Below are 15,986 nucleotides of genomic sequence, written 5' to 3' on the forward strand. Positions count from 1 at the left end.
TCAAAGTTCACCCTCATAGTCGGTGGCAAAAGCAACATCCCTGGATGGGGTGGGAGGAGGGCACACGATGAAGGACCAGATGCCCGCCCCCCCCCCCCACATACACACACACATGTGTGTATACAGATCCAAACCCTGTTTGAACAGCTGGGATCAGAAGGGCATGCACAAATAACACCATGGGGCAGAGAGAGGCAGAGATGAACCCAGAGATGCCATGACACAGACAGAAAGGCAGCAACAAGGGAAAAGAGAGAAAGGGGAAAAAGAGAAGCATCCGCAAGAGGATGCTTCCAATCAAATCCACCTGGGGTATAGGATATACTAAAATAAATACATGTACATGGATATATTTCTTTATATACAAATACATATACACATATATATGACATATGTATGGCATTAGTATATATGTGAAGACAAAAGAAGACAAAAAGAAACAGCCATTTATTTGTTTTTTAATGTTTACTCATTTTTGTGACAGAGACAGACAGAGTGCCAGCAGGGGAGGGGAAAGAGAGAGAGGGACACACAATCCGAAGCAGGCTCCAGGCTCCGAGATGTTAGCACAGAGCCTGATGCGGGGCCCGAACTCATGAACCATGAGATTATGATCTGAACTGAAGTAGGACACTTCACTGAGCCACCCAGGCACCCCAAAGAAACAGCCTTTTAAAACCACAATGAGAGACACCTGGGTGGCTTGGTGGGTGGAGCATCAGACTTCAGCTCAGGTCAAGATCTCTTGGTTTGTGAGTTCAAGCCTCATGTCAAGCTCTGTGCTGGCAGCTCAGAACCTGGAGCCTGCTTCGGATTCTGCGTCTCCCTCTCTCTCTGCCTCTCCCCTGTTCATGTTCTGTCTCTCTCTCTCAACATAAATAAACATTTAAATAAGTAAATAAATAACCACAATGAGATATCATCTCAGATCCACCAAGATGACTATAATCAAAAAGAATAAATCTGTCAAGGATATGGAGAAACCGGAACCCTCATACACCTGCTGGAGGGAATGTAAAACAGTACAACCACTTTGGAAAACAATGTGGCAGTTCCTCAAAAAGTTAAACAGAGTTACCTTATGATCCAGCAAGTCCACTCCTAGGTATCTCTCCAAGAGATATGAAAACATAAGTTCACACAAAAACTTGTGCTCGGATGTTCAGACCAGTATTACTCACAATGGCCTAAAAGTAGAACCGACCCAAATGTCTATCAGCTGATGAATGGACAGAGTGTCCATCCACATGCAAACTTAATTCTGCCAGAAAAAGGAATGAAGTACTGATATATACTACTACTACATGAAAACAGTCATGCTAGTTCTAAAAGGCTACATATGATGATTCCATTTCTATGAAATGCCCAGAATAGACAAATCTATAAAAACAGAAAGCAGACTGCAGTCACCAGGGGCTGGGGGGTGGGTTTGAAGGAAATGGGAGGTGACTGCTGACAGTTAACGGGGTCTTTTTAGAGTCATGAAAATTTTCAAAAATTGATGGTGGGGACATTCACACAACTCTGTGAGTATACAAAAACCACTGTGTTATACACTTTAATGGGTGAATTTTACGGTATATGAATTACATCTCAATAAACCTGTTAAAAAGAAGAAAGGAGGGGCCCCTGACCGGTTCAGTCAGTAGAGCGTGTGACTCTCAACGTCAGGGTCATGAGTTTGAGCCCCACATTGGGGGTAGGGTTTAATTAAAAATAAAAAATAAATATTACACAAAGAAGAAGGGAAGAGAAAAGGAAAGAGAGAAAGAGAAAAAAGGAAAAAGGAAAGAAACAAGGTCACAAAGACCCAAACTAAGGACTGCCTGCATTTCCAACCCCTGTTCCTCCCCCCACCTCCCCCACCAAGCCTAGGCCACACCAGGTTCTAAGCTCCAGGCTCCAGGCTCAGACCTAGAATCCAAGGGACATGCACATGGCCAGCGTTTGGCAGAGGACCATGCCTGGGATAGAGGAGTTCCTGCCAAGGCCACAGTGGACAAGGCCAGGACTTTTGGGCCCAGCTGGGCCAGGCTGAGGGAGGGGGAGAGGGGACAGGTACTTGCTAGGGAGGGAGCAGCTCCCCCAGGAGTGGAATCTGGACATTGTTAATGACCATGATTTTTACTGGTACTAATTATGACAACCATAGGCCTCTCTCCTTACTCCTGAATGAAGTACCCCCTTCTCTCCCCAGGCCCCTGTTGATTCCCTCCCAGGCTGAGAAGGCTGACGTCAGAGGAACAGGGGCCCCACCCATTGGGCCAGCTGCCACCCCAGCCCCCCACACCCCTGTGGGGCCCCACACAACGGGAACTCTTGAGCTGAGGGAGCCAGGCAAGGGAAGGAGGGGTTGGCCGAGCCTCATCAGCGTTGACAGTCAGATACACACACACACACACACACACACACACACACACACACACACTCTCACTCTCTCTCTCTCTCTCTCTCTCTCTCTGTCCTGCAGAAACTCATGCATGCAGGTCTATGGAAAGCATCCGGGTGGGCAAGAGCATGCTTGCACGCCCCAGCCTGTGTGTGTGCGGGCACGCACGTGAAGAGAGGGAACCTGGAGATACCATCTCTCCACACCTGGGCTTCACCACACAATGAATATGGTTCAGGGCTTGTGTGCACGGCCCCAGGACACAGCCCCCCACAGACACACAACCACAGCCCCACAGTTTCCCAAACTGCACATTCCCTGGCCCTCACACAGCCAGGCTGGCCTTTGTACCTGCCTCCCTGGGGGCCCAGCACCCAACACACACTGAGGTGCACCCTCTGACAAATACTCAGGAGGGTTTACGTCCACACAGGGGCCGGCCTCCCTGAGGTGAGGCCCAGGAAGCTGAGGCCCAGAAAGCCATTCACTCTAGACCCCAGGCATTCTGACTCAGCTTTTGGGGCATAGGGGGTGGATTCAGTCGGTCCAGTCTGGACCTTCTGCATCCCACCCCCGCCCCCAGAGGAGAGATGACTATGCCCACCTTAATGCTTCAACTCTGCCTGTGAGGAGTTAGACATGGGACCAAACTTCAAAACCCCCTGCCCTCCAAAGCCACACCCCAGTGAGAGACTGGAAGGCCTCCCTCACCCCATGAGAGCCTCACTATCCCTAACCCTGCTCAGCCTGCAAACTCTGGTGCAGAGTTACTCAGCTCCCCGGGGAGGACCTTGAGCCATGGGAGGGGGTAAAGGTCATAGAAATGGGCCGAGGGCCAGGCTGGCCAGGGAACAGGGATGGGAGAGGGCAGGGATGATGGGGGCTGAGCCAAAGAGCACAGGCCCTGCCTCAGAAGCTCCCTCTGGAGCCATGAACCCTGGGGAGACACCTGGGCCCCAGCTACCTGGACCCAGGGGTAGAGAACTGAAACCACCAAAGAAAGGGAAAACAAACTATCTACCTCCAACCTCCACCCTCTGCCCACCAGCTCTACTACCCGTGGGCACCCTCCCTCAAGGCAGAGAAAACCACAGGCCCATCCCTCCAATAGGCTGAGCCTCGCCTGGGCACAGTCGGAGGGGGTGGGCGCTGGAGTGCCAGCCACCAGCCATGCACCCTGCCCACCGGAGCCTCCCTCACTCCCAAAAAGTGCCAGGGGAAACTCACACACCTAGAGGAAAAGGCAAGGGCTGGCTGAGCCATGAAGACAGTAGAAAGAACCAGAGGTTTGTAGGGTCAAATCTCAGCTCTGCCACTCTGGGTGACCTTCGGCAAGTCACTTAACCTCTCTAAGCGTCTGTTTACTCACTTGTGAGCTACCCCTCTCAACAACTGGCTGTGTGGTTTCAGACATATGAGTCTGGAAAGCACCTAGCACAGCACTGGGCACACAGGCGGTGCTGGGCAACGGGGCCCCTTTCCCCACACCTCTCACCACACCCCGTGCCTCCCTGGGCCATGTGTCTGCTCTCCCTTCCCTCTTCCCAACCAGGGCTAGTGTCTGTGGACAGGCCCCAGAGAGACAATTACCCATTTTCCAGGGTCTGCTTCCCCCCAGACTGAGAAGAGGGATGTGGGTGAGGGATATTCGGGTGTGGGTGGATGCCCAACCACAGCGCTTTCCCAAATTCCCTTCTTTCATTTCACAAACCAAAAAAGAGAAACCTTTTGGATTTGGGGAGGGGAGGAAGGGAAGAGAAATAGACTATTTCCTTTCCTATCCCCAGAGAAGAGGAGCCGGGGGTCCCCAAACCCAGCTGATCCAGCCTCCCTTCCTCATTGACTCCCTCCTCTCAGCTCCCAGGCTCCCCTGCAACAATGGCTCCCAAGGAACAGAAGGCAGACAGTCCCAGAGAGGCTGAGAGATAGGGACAGAGACCGGGCAGCTTAAAAGAAGAGGAGATTGGGGTTTTCCTCAGCATTCTAGACAGTCAATGAATCATAGGCAAATGACACCCAAAGCTCAGCTCAACTTGACGGGGTACCCAGGGGAACACACAGGACATGAACCCTGGTGGAAACAAAGACCTGGACCCTCTGTACCCCCTAATCAGATAAGGAGCTGGCAGGGCAGGGCAGGGCAGGACAGGGCGGGACAGGGCAGATTCTAAACCAGAACAGTGGGCTGGAACTATTTATAAACTTTCCAGGAACACACACACACACACACACACACACACACACACACACACAAAGCCACAACTTCTCCCCTCCTCCTAGCTCTTCAGATCTTCAGGCAGGGTCTGGGGAGCAGTGATGATCACTACTCCCTCTTTCCCTTTTCCAAAGGTTCCTCTGGCCAAGGCTTTCACCCCTCTCCTCCCCTACAAGTCCACAGTCTGGCCACTCTGGTCCTCTGTTTACCTTTTGTTCACCAGAGTCCCAGCTGCAGGGAGCCAGCAAGGCCAGCCCCACTTTGAAAGAGATCACCACCCCAGGAGGGCCTGGACTATGTCGGGACAGGTACAGGGCACCTCTTCCCTACCAGACCCTTGCAATCCCAGGCCTGCCTCACTAGAGCTAGGACTTGTTTGAAAACCTGCCCCAAACATGTGCAGGCCCTTAGCACATCCTCAGAGGGGATTAGGGGAGGGATGAAGTCCAGCATCTTCCTCTGGATGCTGCCACTGCCCAACTGCCTCAAGATGCAGCACTCAGTCCCAGAAGAGTGGGTCTGATGTCCCCTCAACCTGTGCCCCCACCTGGCCCTAGGTTCTGTCCCAGCTACGCAGGGCCACCTGACCTCCAGCAGTGACTGATTACCAAGCAGAAAGGGCAACTGGGTAAGTCCAAACCTAGGACAGGCCAGGTTCTGGGAGGAGGAAATGGTGGTCTCTGTGGGCATGACAGTGCCTCCAACTCCTGCATCCCCAAAGACTGCACCCCAGAGCCCCCTAGGAGACATGCTTGGGACCTCCAAAGCTCAAGGTGGCTGAGCTCCCCCTCCCCTGGAACCCACTGGGTCTTCTTTCAAAGCAGAGAGTAGGTGAAAGGGCAGGGGGCAGCCCAGGCTTCAAGGAGGGAGCAACCTACAGGGAAGGAAGAAAACAGGAAGAGGAAGAGATGAGCCTGCCGAAGCCACAGCCAGACCACAGGAGTGTGTGGACCAAACAAAGGCCCCTCTGTCCGGGCAGGGGACCAAGGGGGCACAGACAAAGGGGACCCCCCCCCCCAGCTTGGAAACCACCGTCCTTATACCCAGCCTGGCATGGGGCTTTCCCCACCTTCACCTTGGCAGCTGCCCCCTCACCACTTGTCTCCCCACTATACCACGCAGGAAACACTGTTCTCACAATGGGAGCACACACAGCAAGGTTGTGTGTGTGTGTGTGTGTGTGTGTGTGTGTGTGTGTGTGTGTGTAAGGCTACAGCAATCCCCGCCCTCCGCTATCCCCTCAGCTCTGCCCTAAACCTGAGACTGCCAGATTCTGAATCCTAGGGCAGAAAGTCAGCAGGACATGGTCCTACCAATCCCCTCCCAGCACCCCTCCCTGGGGACCTCGACTGCAGGGAAGCCGGGAACGCCAATCCCCTGCCTCAGGATATCCTCTTGGCTCTGACCCCAGACCAGGCCTGAGTCAGACTGTACCCCGCCCCATACCCCTCCATCCACTGACCCCCCAGGAACTTCCTACTCTGCACTCGCCTACCAGTTGGGGGTTAGAACTAGGGGGAATCTCCTCTTCTCCATCCCTGGCTGAAGAGGGAAACCCACAAGGGGGTGGGAGGAATGGGTCACAAAGTCGTATGGCCTGCCCCTTAAAGCACAGGGCCTTCAGGCTCAGAGAAAGGCTGGTACAGGCTGTGTGCAAGGGTGAGGCAGACCCCCACCTCCCCACCCCCAAACACACACACAACCTGCCCACAGCCTCCTCCCACTCCAGCTTATACCCCAAGACATCCCAGAAGCTCCCTGGGGAAGGAAATTTCCATGAGAACACAAGATGGGAGAAGGTTCCAAAGGTAAAAGGAGATAGGGAGCAGAGGTCCCACGAACCTCTGTGATGTATCTTTGAGGCAGCACAACCTAGCCTGGAGGGGACAGGACCACACAATCAGTCAGACTCACACAGTCAGCCAGTCAAGCACAGCCAGGCACAGTCACGGTCTCCCCAACACTGGGTCTGAGTAGGTGGCTGTGACTCCTTCCCACAGACAGAAGTCTGTGGGGGGGTGGGGGGGGCTGCCTAGAGGATCTGGAGCATCAGAGACCACACACACTCAGCCTGAAATAGCCCCCAAGGCAGGCCCCCCAAGTCCCTTCCCAACTGTGGCCCTGGGGGGAGGGGCAGCTCCCTCCCCACAAGAACCGGGGTAGTGCCCACGGCGGCTATCTCCATGGCAACCAACAACAAACATCCCTGGAACCACAGTGGGACAGGAAGTGACAGCCACGTGACAGGAAGACTTTTTTTTCCAGTGTTGGGGGGTGATAAAGATTGTTACTAGCCCCTAGAGAATCAGCTGTCCCTTAAGGTTCCCCCACTTGGAGCTGGAGGGAAGGGGGCCAGCTGGGAGGGTGGCCACCCCCTATCGCAGTGTGTGAGGTTGGTCGCAGGGCTGATGGGCCCTCCCTCCTGGCCTGCCACTCACGGTTCTCCCCCTTCCTCCCCCTCCCCTCCACTTCCTGCCGTGACTAGAGATCAGAGAACTCCCCACCGCAGCTTCCCCTTCTCAAGTCTCGATTCCTGGGCTGGAGGTTTCACCGTGGGCCGAGGGGCAGAAGGAAGGAGGGCTGGGGATCTGCGGTAGGACCCAGGGGACAGAGGCTCTGGGGGAGGAGCCGGGAGGGAGCCACTCCTAGGTAGGTGTGTACACACAGGCACACAGAGAGTGGGTCACGGTGACACATGGCGGCGGCCGGCAGGGCGCAGTGACACACGGAGACTGCCTGACCTCAGGCAGCTCTGGGGGGAGGGGAGCAGAGCCATTGGATACAGCCCGCACACCCCACTCCAGCCTGTCCTGAGCCTCTGGGTTCATCTCAGGCAGCTACTGGCCGCCAGACAGGCGAGATCCCAACTGTACCCAGCCCCCACCGCCTCTCCCCAGCCTTTTGTGCTCAGGAATCCCCCTCCCTGCTCCAAGGTGCCCGCCCAGACGAGGGCACCTTGGTGGAAGGTGGGGGGAAAGGAACCTCCCTCCACCCCCCTCCCCTTCTCTGCAGATGTCCCAGACTATATTTAGCCCAAACCGGGCGGCCAGCCAGACCCAGACTCCCCACTGGTCGGGAGCTGAGCTCCCAGTTTTTATGCAATTAAAACATTAACAGAGAACCACCCCCATCCACAACCCCCATGCCCCCCAGCCCTCCCTGAGCAACAGAGCTCAGTTAACTTAAACAAGGGCAGCTCAGCTCTGCAGCCTGTGAAGGGGATGGGGGGGGGTCACTGGGCAAACAGCAATAAACCCATTCCTTTGCCCATCTCCCAGGCCCTGCCCCCACAGGCAGGATCGGGACATCATCCTTGAGATCAGGTTGACACTTGCAGAGGGGGTGTGGGGGGGTAGGCTTTCCTTATTCCGGCCGGAAGGCAAAGGCATATCCAGTGGGGGGGGGGGGGGTTGCCTGGTTGCAGAAATTCCACCTGTCATTTTGTAGCCCCCTTCCATGGCCGGCTCCAGTTACAGCGCTGGGGGTTGGCAACAGGTGCTGGCCAGGCTGGCAGCAGTCTAATCCCCCATCCGCTCCCGGGGCTGACAGTGGTGCCTAGAGGTCCCGGCAGGGGCCAAGCAGGCAGGATGCTGGGTAGAAGGAGGCATCACTGCCAGGCAGGTAGGGGGCAGCCCAAGGCCCTTCTGTAAACGTGGCTCCCTAGACTCTGTGATGTGTGTTGGAGGGTCTAGAGAAGGCAAGGAAACCTTAGTTCCATAGCACCTATTTCATTTCCCCATGATGCCAGGCAGGCGGGCTACAGTGTGGGAGGTCTGTCTGCCTGCCTCTTCCTCCTCCTCCTCTCCAAATTCCAGGAACAGGCAAGGGAGGCTCCAGTTGCTGCGGAGAGAGAGGGAGAGCAAGCAGGCGGTCCCAACTGGTTGGGGGGGGGGGGGAGGCGGGGACTGGAGCGGGAGGCAAGATCCAGACAAGCAAGAGACACCCACACCCAAGCCAGACGGGGGACAGACACACCGACGCTGACACATTCTCACACTCTGGGCCTGGTCCCTGCACACCACCCACCCTGCAGGGACACCCAGACACTCTCAGCCAATCCTGCCAATCCCCAGAACACTCCCTGGACACACACGGAGATCCAGGCCCTCGCCCCCACCCTCCATCCCCTACAAACCGTGTGGGCTCTAGACAGCAGCCAGAGGGTGGAGAGGGGAATGGAGGGAAGAAAGACAGCAGGCATCAGAGAGGATGTGCGGCCAAAGCCCTGGGAGCTGAGGTATCAGTTGCCACACGCCTTTCCCAAAACCCAGTAAGTCAAGACAACCCTGGTCATCTTGCCAGGGACCCTGCCAGCTTCCCACACTCCCAAAACCACTGCCACCAGAAAGGGGCGTGGGGCACTGGGCAAGTGGAGATTACCATGTTCATTCGTCACAGGGATAGGATTACCTTCCCTAGATGCCCATCACCATAGATCCCAGACACTACTCCTAAACAGACCTCCAGAAAGGCCCAAACACACCCATCCCTCAGCTCAGCCCAGGTCAGGCCCTGCCCTGCCCAGCCTATGCTGCCCAAAGCGCAGGGAACCAGGCACTGAGGTTTATATTTTGGAGCAGGCCGCACCCTCACGTCACACAGTTCTGAGGACTACCCCACTAAAGAACCTAGAAGTCTGAGCAAGAAGTGGGTTGGGGGGAAAGGTCCTAGAGGGCAGAGCCAGCTTCTAAGACCAAAGGATTTAGGAAGGAGGAGCCAATTAACCGAGGTCTGGGTCAATGCCCCCAAAACAGACTTGAAGTGCCACTCAGACAATGTCCTCTACCCCACACTAGACAGAGTGGCAGGAACCGCGTCATGGCACATGTGGGTGACTGTGCCCAGCGGGGGAGGCACAGGGGTGATCAGGATGGGGCTGCCCACAGCTAGCTTCCTGCCAGGCTGCCACATGGCTGGGAGTAGGAGGTGGACCAGAGAAGTGTCCCAGAATGGTAGCAGGGGCATTTAGGGTCAAATTAAGGATGAAGATTGAGAGGTGATAGGAGGAGGTGGCCAGGATTAAGCCATTCCAAACCCAGGGTCTTTTCAGAACTGCTACCTCATCTGCACTGCCCTCACCAGTCTGGTGGGGAAACTCCTGCATGGACCATTTCATGCACATTCACTCACACCCTCAAAGTCCAAATCTAAGATCCTCAGCTCCCAAGGGCCTACTCCAGTCTGACCCTAGTGACTACTCGGTCTCAGGACCAACATAGCCCAGACTCCCAGACAGAACTGATGTCCCAGCCCCTCCCAGTACACTAACACCCTTCATAGTCAGAAACCCCCAGACCCCCCCTTTCCTCCAGCTCCAAATACTCTTTCTCTTGTTCTTCCCCCAGACTCATCTCCACCCCCAACAGGGGGAAGCCCCAAGGTGTCAAGCCACCCCCGCTCCGATCTGGGTCTTCCCCAACCCAGCCTCCCCATCAAGCACAAGGCCCTGAAGAAGTGCTTGGCGCTCAAGCCCACTTTGTAGCAAGACCTGGTGCCTTTACTGAACCACTTCCCTAGAACAACCCTGCCCTATGACCACTGCAGCCAGGGAAAGGGACAAGAGACATCCCTGAATCTCCCACCCAGGAAACTGGAGGAGGGATGGTGGTCAGGAGCAAAAGTGAGGGGGAGTTAGCAGAAGGGGGTGGGGAAGTGGGGGAGTGTTCTCAGGAATAGTCCCTCTAAGAACATATACACACACACATGTGCACACAGCCCACAGGCAGAAAGCAATCTGGTAGAAGGAGCTGGCACCAGCTGAATGCTGAGGGTACCCCATGCCAGCACATGGGCATCCTATCCAAGACAGGATGGACAGAGGCAGAGAAATATCTTCAAGGCTGTGGGGCTTTTCTTGTCTGATTTCCATAGGAGTTGGTCCCCATCCCCAGCCTAGCACACTGGTGGCCTGCCGCCCTTCCCACTGAGCAACTTGACAATAGGGCAGTGCCCAGAGAGGAGAAGGGGCATAGCCAAGCTGATTTTCCAGCACCCCCCCCCTCCACATCCACATCTGGCTAGCAGCTTCTCCTCCTCGTGGGTGGCACCAGGTCCCAGACACCCTCTGCAGAGCAAAGACAACCAGTCCATTCCGTCCTCCCCTCACCCCAAAAAGCTTCCATAACCCCATGGTAGCACTAGATCCAGAGACCTCCCTCCTGGTACTGCACTGACTCCCTTACCCAATTCGATCGGCTCCCCTCACTCCACGGGGGACACCAGCTGAGCGGGCCCCGCCCCCCAGCCGCCTGCTCCGGTGGGGGTGGGCCTCCGGGCTGATTCTCCCCAAACCACAGGGCAGCTCAGATAACAGGAGGAAAAGGAGGGGGCTAGTCCGTTGGGCATCCGATCTCTCCCCAAACAGGTTTGAAAGTCTTTTTGTTTTGTTTGTTTTTGAAGAGGAAAGCAAGAGGGAGTAGGAGTTCCCAGCGGCGGTTCTGCCACAGCTCGGGCGCCGGGGACACGCGCGGCAGACCGCCCCAGATGCCTCACGGCTGCGCGCGAACACTCGGGCGCAGACAGACGCACAGATTGGACTCCCCCACCCTGGGCACGGCGGCGGCGGGGTAGGAAGCCCAGGAAACCCCGGGTTCCCGTCCGAACCCGCCCAGCACCAGGTCCCCGCCTGCAGCTCCTATCAGAGACAGGCCAAGGGGCCCCGGTGCCCGCGGGAGCTGGGGGCTCTCCAAAATCCCCGGGGCAGAGGTTACCTCGCAGCGGGAGGAAGCAATCCGTCCAGAGCGCCCGCGGGCTCGGCGTCTGCCCTGACCCTGCGCCTCGGTGCTGTTAAGCGTCAGGGGTACGGGATCCCAGGAGAGGAGCAGTCTGGGGGGCCGCGGCTCAGGGGCGCGGGGCGAAGGCAGCGGCCATGGCGAGTCACGTGCGGAGGCTGAAACTTTACCCGGAGCCCCAGACTAGGGGGGCGGAGGGTACGGAGCAGGAGGGGCGGCCCTCTCCCCCACCCAGACCCGCCTCTGCCCGCCCACCGACCTATCACCAGCCAGGGGCGGGCCTGTGGGATCACGCCCCCCGCCCCTCCTTAACAGACCCGGAGAAGGGCGAGTCTTAAAGGAGACGCGCCTAGCTAAAGGCTGGACCGTGGGAATCTGGGAGAATTCCCTCCCTCTGCCCCAAAAGGAGAGATTCTGAGAGGGCAGGAGGAGTTCTGCGGAAAGAATGGAAAGAGGACTCTGTCGAGAAAGGACAGCAGTGTGTGGTATCACACTCCCTTGCCCCCAATCACACATACCCACACTCGCAGAGGCACAGATCACACACACGCCCAACACCTAAACCGGGGAAGAGAGCATAATATAGAAGTGAATATAGTGACTCTGGCCCTAGATATTAAGCCCCTAACTCCTATAGTTATAATCCTTCTCTGGGGATCAATTGGAACTCAGAGCTGTGCGACCTTGAATAAGTCGCTTCCTTTCTCTGAATCTTAATTTTCTCATCTGAAAAAAAAAAAAAAAAAAGGAAGTGCAAGAGTAGGTATACCTCCCTCGAGTAATGACTCCTCTCCTCTTCCCCCAAACACCTCTCCAGTTCGAGCAGGTCTGAGGAACTAGAGCCCAACCTAACCCCTCAGCATCTCCTTGCCAAGTACCCTTCCCCCAGAAGGGCAGTGGCCTTTGGATCTTCCAAGAACCAACCAGGGGGCGCCCAGGAGCACCCCTCAGTGCTAGAGGACTCTCAGACTCCAGCTTCTCTCTCCTGGCCCAGTCTGAAGGGGCCAGAAGAGCTCTCGTTCTTGCTCTAGCGGGGCAAGATCTGAATCACTCTCCATCTGCAGAGACCCCAGTTCCCAGCACAGCCACAGGCCCCCTTCGAGCCTGCTGCTCCGTTTGGAAGGATCGCGTCCCCACCTGTAGCAGCCTACTGGGGGGAAGCAAAATCATTAAGGAACAACACCACCCCCCTCCCCGGTCAGAGAAGTGGCCACAAGTGCCCCCACAGGACTTCCCAGTGGAAGGGGAAGTGTCACACTCCCAGGCCTCCACCCCAGTGAGGAAGACTCTCAGCCTGACCCAGCTGGCAAAGCTCTCAAAGACACCGGCCCGACGGCCCCCGCTTTACAGACGAGGAACAGGAGGTCGGGAATGGACACAGGGTTCTGTCCACCATCACACCGGCTGCACAGCTGGGTGGAGAATCGGAGTATCTGATTGTTCCCTCCAGCTTTAGCCCCCCAGCCTTGGTAAAGTAGGACAAGCCTGATCGGTGGGATGATCTGCTCTGAGGTCCGGCACAGGGACAGGGCGCTGGGGCAGCGCTTCCCCAGGCCCCTTCCCGCCCTCCAGGCCCGGCTGTCTCTCGCTCTCGCGCTCTCGTCTGGATTTCCGTCCACCGGTGCGAAACGCCCGCCCAGCCCCTCCCGTCCTGTCCCGTCCAGATCCATCCGCAAACATGCGCTCAGCGGGCAGGAATGCGCCAATGGCTCCCAGATGTGGACGCCGACGCTTAACCCCTTCCCCCCCAACCCCCCCCCCACCCCCCAACCGCCCAGGCCTTCCAGCCTGAGCCTAACCAGCAGCAGGGGGCGTCGCCCCGGGTGAGACCAGCTTGGGAGGGGGTTCAGCGCCAGCCACCCCTAGCCCACACAGGCTCTTCCTGCCCTAGATTTTGCCAGTATCCCTTCTAGCTAAAGCTATGGACACAAAAATGCAAGTGTGCATAAACACGGGTACACTGCCTCCCACGAAGAAAGGCCTTCACATATACGTGCCAGCACACAGGGTCAGGTACACTCGTGCACACTGAGATTCAGATGTGTAAACGCACATGCAGGACCCCCCCCCCATATGTGCACACCCACATGCATATTCAGAGCACACATGTATCCACATCCTTGAGTCAAACAGAACATGCACATATAAGACAGGCATTTGTGCATGCACAAGGTCATGAGGCAGTGTGGGGCACACTCCTGAACAGACACGGCAGTAGGCCCATGTGCAGATGGAGGAAGAAATTCATGCACCCACACACCCACTCCCCACAGGGGGCCAGACACTCATGCACAGAAGACTGGCCCCAGATGTACAAGCACACAGCCCACAGGCCTTTGGGGCACTTTCCCCCTGTCCAGGGCACCCAGTACTGCCTGTCCAGGCTCCAGCCCTACCCAGGCTTGACTCCAGGAAACAGGAGAGGTCCCCAGGTGGGAGGCCAGGAGTCTTCAAGCTGCAGCAGCTGAACTCCAGCTGTGCCGGACCCCCAGCAGGGTCCCCACCCCCACCCTGCAGGGACCCTACACAGGAGGGGAGAAAAGTGCAGGAGGCAGCAGGAGACTATCAGACTGAGAAAAGCCACAGGCCAGGGGGCTCCTCACTCTTTAGGAAAGACACTCCTTCTTGGGGCCTGCCCTTCCCCTCCTGTATACAGAAGGCAATGGGCTGGGGAAGAAGTCTGAGCCACTGTTTTCCCAAGACAGGGATCTCTCTCCAAAGGGAAACCCTAGAGAGCCCGCAGCACTCAAAGGAGATACAAAATAGCCCTGAGACACCCCCCCCCCAGGAGGGCCCACAATTCCAGCAAAACAAGGCCTCCCTCTCACAGCCGGTGGGGAGCTCCTATTCAAGAATAGCACCACATTGGTAGTGAGTGAGAAGAGACTACCTGGATGCAGGCCGTGTGGGAAATGTCTGCTGGAACCAGCCCAGCCCCTGACTCCTCTTCCCCTCCCTGGCTGCCCTCCGCCCCCCTCATCCCTGGGGGAGCTCCTCCTACAAGCACGCTCACTTCTCCACTCCCTCTGATTCGAACTGAAGGGTAATCTGGGGCACGGCTCCTGTTTCCATTGTGCAGATGAGGAGACTGAGGTACGAAAAGGAAATTGTCTTGCTCAAGGTCATACAGCTTGCCAGCGGCAGAGCTAAGATTCTGACCCACAGGCCCCTTCTCAACCGCCCCCCCTTCACTCCGAATCAAACATTTCCACTCAATACCATGCTGCTTCCTTCTTTACCCCCTCAATAGAGCACATGGGACAAACACCAGAGCTGCAGGGTGGTGGATAGGGCCAGGACATACCAGAGAGAGATCAGAGAAGACACCGGAGGCTACACACATGGTCCCCCAACCCCACCCCAAGCATGGTGCCCACCTGCCCAGCAGGCACAGCCTGGTGACTCAGCTGCATCCGGGGGAGATGCCAGGGCAGTGACTCACCTACCGAGAAGAGCTGAGCCTGGCACCTTGCCAGCCCCAGGACAGAAGTGACTTAGTCACCAAGACTGTGATGCCCAGCAGGCACAGCCCAGGGATTGGGGACAGGGGCAGGCTGTGTCCTCCATGGTTACATGCGCCCCCTGGCGAAGAGCAGGCATCCTAGGGCTAGCCACAGCTGTACCCGCCCCTGTCCCCTCATCACTGCCCACCCCCAGCTTGCCAGGCCCTGTTCTAGTGCAGACAAGTTCTGTGAGACCCCTAGGCTGCCCTGCCCCGCTGCAGCCTGCCCCCTGCCATCATTCACCACCCACTCTCCCACCAGCCCCACCTCCTCCTGCCACCCAAGTCGTACCCAGGCTGTGCGGCTCCTTTAACATGTCCTGGCAGCACCTCCTGCCCCCACAGCCCCTCTCCACCCCCAACACACACACACATGCAGTCACACACACTTCTGCCAGCCCTGCTTCTGCCAGCAGCTGCTGAAGCTGTTGAACAGGAGGGGAATCAGGAGGGTGGGGTGTAGGGATTGGATTACCAGAGGCTGATGGGGTGGGCTGTCACCCAATCCCTCCCCAGCTAGTCCTCCCGCCCCCCCCCCCCCCCAGTCTCCCTTACCCACCTGCTTTCCCCCACCTCTGGCTGGCAGCCTACTGTTCTCTAAGGCCCTCCACCCCCACTCCACCCAAGCTAGAAAATAAATGGTCAAGGGTATTTGTCATGCTAAGGCCAGCCCAGTATATGAGAGAAAGAGAGAGAATGAGAGGGACAGAGGCAGCGATGGACAGAAAGAGTAATTCCTGCGCTCAGCGCTCTAGCTACAGCCACTAGGTGTGTATATCACTGTGTATGTGGAGCCGGAAGGGGACTGGGTAACTCTCCAAGTCCCAGGAGGATTGGGGGGGGGGTGGCCCAAGGGGAATGGACTGGCTGAACAACCTCAATCCATTTGCACTACTGATTTCTCACACACTGCAGCAGGCCTGAAGGCGGGCAGGAGTGGGGGGGGGGCAGGATAAATCAGCCCCCAGAGACATAGAGACTGAATGGAGAGGGGGGAGGGGTGCCTGCACCACAATTTGTGGCCCACTGTGCCAGGCTTGGTGGGGAGGGGGTAGGCAACAGAGGAATAGGAGACAGAGTGGCTGGAGGCAGAGTGGGGGAGGAAATGTTGGATTCAAGCCCACCTGGAACACCTCCTTCCAGCTGGAT

At 56.9% G+C, this 15,986-nt stretch overlaps 1 protein-coding gene across 1 annotated transcript in view; it reads right to left on the minus strand.

Moving 5' to 3' along the window:
- Window positions 1–15,986, minus strand: part of CDC6 (cell division cycle 6) — a 44,930-nt gene that overhangs the window by 810 nt on the left and 28,134 nt on the right. The gene's annotated exons all lie outside the window — the stretch shown is intronic.

Source organism: Panthera pardus, unplaced genomic scaffold, assembly GCF_024362965.1.
Source record: "Panthera pardus isolate Hobbes unplaced genomic scaffold, ASM2436296v1 HiC_scaffold_3, whole genome shotgun sequence".
NCBI lineage: Eukaryota > Metazoa > Chordata > Mammalia > Carnivora > Felidae > Panthera > Panthera pardus.